General features: G+C 37.9%; 1 protein-coding gene across 5 annotated transcripts in view; it reads left to right on the top strand.

Moving 5' to 3' along the window:
• The window catches only part of Hdac8 (histone deacetylase 8), a 226,671-nt gene that overhangs the window by 57,072 nt on the left and 163,411 nt on the right, over positions 1-6,188 (top strand). The gene's annotated exons all lie outside the window — the stretch shown is intronic.

Raw genomic sequence — 6,188 nt, 5'->3', positions numbered from 1 at the left:
TTCTGCATTTAAAGCCTGCCCGTCAGCCTTAGGCAGTAGCCATAAGTTGAAGAAGCTGTTTATTTCGTATCATCTATATCTCGATGCTCCACATCAAGTCAGTCTGTGTAGAGTCCAGCAGTCTGTTTCTATGCTATGGTACTCATAACCCCTTTAACTATGGCCTTACATTATATTGCCCACCTTCCTGAGTTGTTTCACATTAATGAATTATCTTCTGTGTTTCAATACTAAATTTCACTGGAGTAATAGCCACCCACTCTGCCAGTTGCTTCAAGTCATTTCAATTTTCAGTGTGTCTAACCAAACAGCACTGCAACATCTAACTTCATTTTTGGATATATTTAATGGAAAGCTTCCTATTTTGTTACATTTTTTTAAAGAGCTCATGGCACGGCTCTAGATCCAGGACTAGCTTCTATATAAATCCATGCTATGTTTTTCTATTTGTGCAGGACAGTTGGGCAATGGGCCATGGCCCCTTAAATTTTTCTGATTTTGGATATTGACCTATCCATTTCTAATAATCTGTTCCAGTGTTTTTCTAGTTTATCAAGTTTGACTTTGTTAGTGGATAACTGAAAGCTATTTTTCTCTTTTATTTAAGGAAAGTAATATAATCCTTTTTTCTTGAGACATTTCATCATTCCTGTGTTTTTTTTTTAATTAATTTTTTTTTCAGAGCACAGTGCCCAAGCACTGTACTAGATCCTGTAGGTATAAAGATGAATAAGATACGGTCCTTGTTCTCAAACAGCTTAGGCTTCAGTGAAAAAGACAGGTACATGAAGTAATCCCTGCAAGTCAATTTGAGGAACGCTATGGTGGAAGTTTGAATAAACTGCTAGGACACACACAAACAAGGGGAGAGATCAATTTTCTGTGCCTGGGAAAGGAATGTGGAACTTCAGGGATGTCTTCATAGCTGAGTCTTAAAGGATGAGTAGAAGATAGTGAGGAGGGATGGAACTCATCTTGTAGATCCAAGACTATGTATGTACAAAGGTCCAGAGGCATCCTGTAATATTTAGGATTCAGAAAAAAGTATGGTACAGTTAAGATTTGGGTATTTGCAAGGAATACTGAAAGAAGTAGGCAGAGGCAAAATTTTGAAGGGTCTTGTATATTGTGCTAAAGGACCCACTGGTTTGAGGGCACTTTTAAGCAAGGCTGTAATATTGTCAGAATCATACTTTAGGAGGTCCTAATAAACAGTGTAAAATGTGTGCGTGAGGAAGGATAGTGGGATGTGTATAGGGCTGCTGGAGGCTCTGCAGCATTCAGCCAATCCCTTAAGAACCCTCAGGTATAAATCATTTTTGTTTTTCAATTGTGAAAGTGGGATAGCCTTTCTCCCACTCCTTTACATGGAGTTAATAAAAATACAGGAGATTACAAGTTCTCTGAGACTCTGAGAAGAGTGTTTCCAAGTTAGCACTAGTTGGTAGAAGGCTGAGAGAAGTATAGTCTACCCCATATAATTGAACACTTAACTCATGTGCATCTTATCATCTAAATATATATATATATATTGGTCTTATCTTTCAGCTGAATTCAACTCAATTGTAAATGCCTCAGGGGCAGAATCCTGGATGTACTGTGTCATACACAGCTCCCAGCACAAAAGCAAAGCATATACCTACCTGTAGGCTGATTGCATAGTGCCCCCTTGTAAGCATCGTAAGAAGGCCACAGTACTGTTGGGGGGGTAGTGGCAGCATATTTCAGGGCTCATTCTCTAGTAGTGGCCAAGAAGGCTTTAAGCCTTTTTCACCCAGGCCTCAGTACCAGGCAAAGCCCCTTGATTTTCTACCTTTGGTATGACAGAGGTAACTCATGAAATTTACTTTTCTTTGAAGAGAAATAACCATTTTGCTATAGGTGAAAAATATTGAATAGAATATATGCCTAGCATTAGTATGACTAATCTTTCAGAATTTAGCTAGTTGGTTGCAGAAAAAAATCCTCCAAAGACATGTTCAAAAAGTTTCAGATGTGAGACCATTTTTGATTTTCACATTAGGAATGTTCAACTGTAAAATCTATGCAGATATTTCCAATCTGAAAACTCTGAAATCTGAAGCCATTCTGGTTCTAAGCATTTTGAATAAGTCTATTCTCTACCTAGTATTATAATTAATATACATAAAACATAATGGTATTCTAGATGAATGCGTGTATGCACACATGGTACTGAGGATTGAACACAGGGGCACTCTACCATTCAGCTACATCCCCAGTTCATGTTTTTATTTTGAGACAGGGTTTTGCTAACTTGCCAAGGCTGGTCTCAAATTTTGATCCTCCTGCATCAGCCACCAGAGTAGCTGGGATTACAGGCATGTGCCATGGTGTCTAGCACCCTTGATGCTTTTAATCCAAGTTTTGAACACATTCAGTAATATGTGGTCAAACTGGAGAAGCACATAATCCTATGGCCAAAGGGATATTTGAGAAGCCTCCATGTGTTGTTCTTATGTCAAAAATTACCTTAAATTTGCATCAACTAAAGCCAGAAAGTCTGAAAACATTCCCTGCATTTTTAAAGCTAGCCGCCCCCCCACCTTTCTCTCTCTCTCTCTCTCTCTCTCTCTCTCTCTCTCTCTCTCTCTCTCTCTCTCTCTCTCTCTCCTCTGACTCCGCAGAGGTTATGATCAGTTAACTGAACACAATGGCATTTCCTCCTATCCACACCTAATATAAACTCTAGCCAATTTACTGGGGTCTCTTACGTAGGTTGAGGATGGAAGCACATAAAGTCTTTGGCTCTTGAGACGCTCGTCCTGTGTGCCAGGACCAGGTGCAGAAATACAAATACATATGTATTAAGCCGAGGACAGCTGCTTTGCCAGAGCTTTTGTGTTTTCTCTAACTAGAAAGGTCGAGCAGGCACAATTTCCATCAATGATACCTAAAATGTTATTTTTCTTGTGGAGGAAGAGAGTACATTTAATTCCTCTACCTAGTATTGATGTCTAAACCATTGAGGTTTTTGAGTTCCGTAAATGGGAGTTTAAAATAAAAAGTGGTATTTCAATTAACCAGAATGCCCAGGGAATGGGGTGTTCTGGTTAATTGCATTTCCTGGCTTAGTGAACAGTTGAACTAGTCAGACTGTTGTTTGTTTGATTGGTTGGTTGGTTAGTTTTGAAAGTTTTTATGCTGTTGTTTCTGATTTGTTGTTTTGTTTTGTTTTATCCATATTCTCTGACCTTAAAAAAAAAAAAAAACGCACCTAGGGGCTGGGAGTGGGGCTCAGTGGCAGAGCACTTGCCTGGCATGTGTGAGAAACCGAGTTCGATCCTCAACATTGCATATATATAAATAAAAAATAAAGGTACATCAACAACTAAAAAGAAAAAAACGCAACTATGCATTTCTGCCTTAGTAAGCAGTAGACAGGACCTGATTGTATCTTGCTGCTCTCACTGAGAGTTACCCAATTCTGCTCCCTAGATTTGCTGGATAAGGTCATTGGAGGTAGATGATATTGACAAAAATCTGGGCTGCCCTGGGAAACTGCTTTTGGAAACCTGTTGGGTTTCTTCTTATTTTGCTCCTTTTACTAAAAGCAGAGTACATGAAAAAAAAATCACTAGCCAAGACTTTGATTTGCTAACCTACATTTCACAGAATAAAAACATATTTTGGAGCAGGAAAATTCTATCTATGTCATCCGAGAAAAATGTGCAAAAGAAGCGTAGAGCCCAAAAAAATGAGACCTTGCACGTCCAAAGGAAACAACCAGTGAATTTAGTTCATCATGACCTGTCTACTCATTTCATTCCCTCACTGAATTAACCTTACAGCAATTCTCAGGGACCCTTTCACCGCTTTGACTCTTCTGCAGTACAAATGTTAAATTCTGCTTATGAACTGTCTAAGATTCTTGGTGGTAAATAGAACTGTTTACACTTTTTCTATCCATTTACATTGGATGGTATAATTATCCAAAGGGAAATATGGCCCCATTCTAAAAAGGGCCTTCTGGCACTTCTCACCATAATGGATTCAGAGTCAGTTTTCTTGATTCATTTTCACGCAAATATTACCTTGTTTCTACTCTCCCAAACCTTCATTTGTCTTCAGTAGTGACTGCTTATCATGCCAAATGGTGTAGAAAGGGTGAGAATTGCAGAGAATTATGCTGCTGTCACATTTATTTTATTTCCTGGGTAACATTTTCGGCAGTTTTGTCACATAGTTAATGAATTTGTTTCTATTAACAAGTAGGGCCTTCTTGACCTAATCATTTTTCACACACATACTCCTGTATAAATTCTAAAAAGATGCTAGGTCAGTAGACAAATTTGGTTTATAAAGAAAAGTACCACTGCAAAGTCAGCTTATGCAAATTTGGCCCTGGGTCATTTACTTGCCTTTGGGGTGAATTTTTAAAACTCATTTATCTCAAATCCAAATAACCCCAAAGTTGAAATGATTACAATTAGGTGGGTTATTATAGGAGAAATCTGGAGATATAAAAGATACTACTAAAAGGCCTGTGGTTGGCCATTTTTGTAACCAGAAAGCTCTTAAATCCATCCATTTGGCCACTGGCAATGTGGACAGAGGCAAACAGAAAAAGTAGTAAAGTGGAAAATGGGGAAAGGCAGGTGAAGCAATAAGGGAAAACCAAGAAAATAGACTAAATTCCTAATATTACAAAATTAAAATGGACGAAGTGGGATAGACATGAAGAAGTGGAAAAAATTAAAAAGAAGAGAAAAAATAGATGTAGATAGAGTGATACCAAAACTATTTAGCATGGTGATTAAACTTGTGGACTGAAGCATCAGACTGCTCAAATGCAAATTCAAATGTCTCCCCATTCTCCTTCCCCCTAATTCCTGGCAACCATTATTCTACTCTGCTTCTAAGAGTTTGACCATTTTTCATTCCTCTTATCAGTGGTATCATGTAGTATGTGTCCTTCTGTGTCTGGCTTATTTCACCGAGTATGATGTCCTCCAGGATCATCCACGTTGTCATGAATAGCTGGATCTCCTTTTTGAAGCCTGAATAAAACTCTATTCTATCTTGTTGTGAGGGTACTGGGGATTAAACCCAGAAGGGCTTAACAACTGAGCCACATCCCCAGCTGGTTTTATATTTTATTTTGAGACAGGATCTTGCTAATTTGCTTAGGGCCTTGCTAACTTGCTGAGGCTGGAATTCAATTTGGATCTTCCTGCCTCAGCCTCCCAAGTCTCTGGGACTACAGGCATGCGCCACCATGCCCAGTTTTCATTCTATTTTTATATCACATTTTCTTATCCATTTATCCATTGATGGACATTTAGAGATCTACTATACAACATATGCCTATAATTAACAAGACCGTATTGTATGTTTAAATTTTTTTTGATAGGAGGGTAGACCTTATGTAAGTGTTCTTATCATTAATAATAAATTAATAAATAGGAGGACAAGAAGAAACTTTTGGAGGTGTCAGATAGGTTTATGGCATAGATTGTAGTGATGATTTCATAGGTATACTTAGCTCAAAACTCGTCTAAGTTGTGTACATGAAATATTATACAGTACAGCTTTTTGTATGCCAGTCAGACCTTAATAAGTGGCTTTTTAAAATTCAAAAGCTAGACACAGTGGAATGTCCCCATAATCCCAGCTACTCAGGAGGCCAAGGGAGGAAGATCAAAATTTTGAGGCCAGCCTGGACAACATAGTGAGAGTCTATCTCAAAATTTAAAAAAAATTTTAAAAAGGTTGAAGGTGTAGCTCAGTGGTAGAACATTGCGTATCATGTATAAGGCCTTAGGTTCAATCCCCAGTACCACCACAAAAAAAAAATTCAAATTCTAGTTTAGTCACTTTCTAGCTGTGTGACCTTGGACAAGTTACTTAATTTCTCTGTGCTTCCATTTCCTCATTTGTAAAATGGAAGTAATAATAATACCTATCTTCCAGGTTCCAGGATTGTTGTGAAAATTGATTGAGTTAAGAATATTGAAAGCACTTAAGTAGTTCCTGGCACAGGATAATCACTCAGTAAACACTGGCTATTATTTTTATTATATGTCAACAATAGAGGAAAGCCAAACTGTACTACCAGCTGATTCCACAGTAGCTGTAATGAAAGTAAAGAATTATAAGAGTTATGTTAATGCCTGATTAGCAAATAGATAACTGAACAAGTCATAGAAAGACCCAAATGGGAAAACATA

The sequence above is a fragment of the Ictidomys tridecemlineatus genome, chromosome X, assembly GCF_052094955.1.
Source record: "Ictidomys tridecemlineatus isolate mIctTri1 chromosome X, mIctTri1.hap1, whole genome shotgun sequence".
In the NCBI taxonomy this organism is placed as follows: domain Eukaryota; kingdom Metazoa; phylum Chordata; class Mammalia; order Rodentia; family Sciuridae; genus Ictidomys; species Ictidomys tridecemlineatus.
Note: the sequence above shows the minus strand (reverse complement) of the source record. Positions and strands in the feature narration are given on the sequence as shown.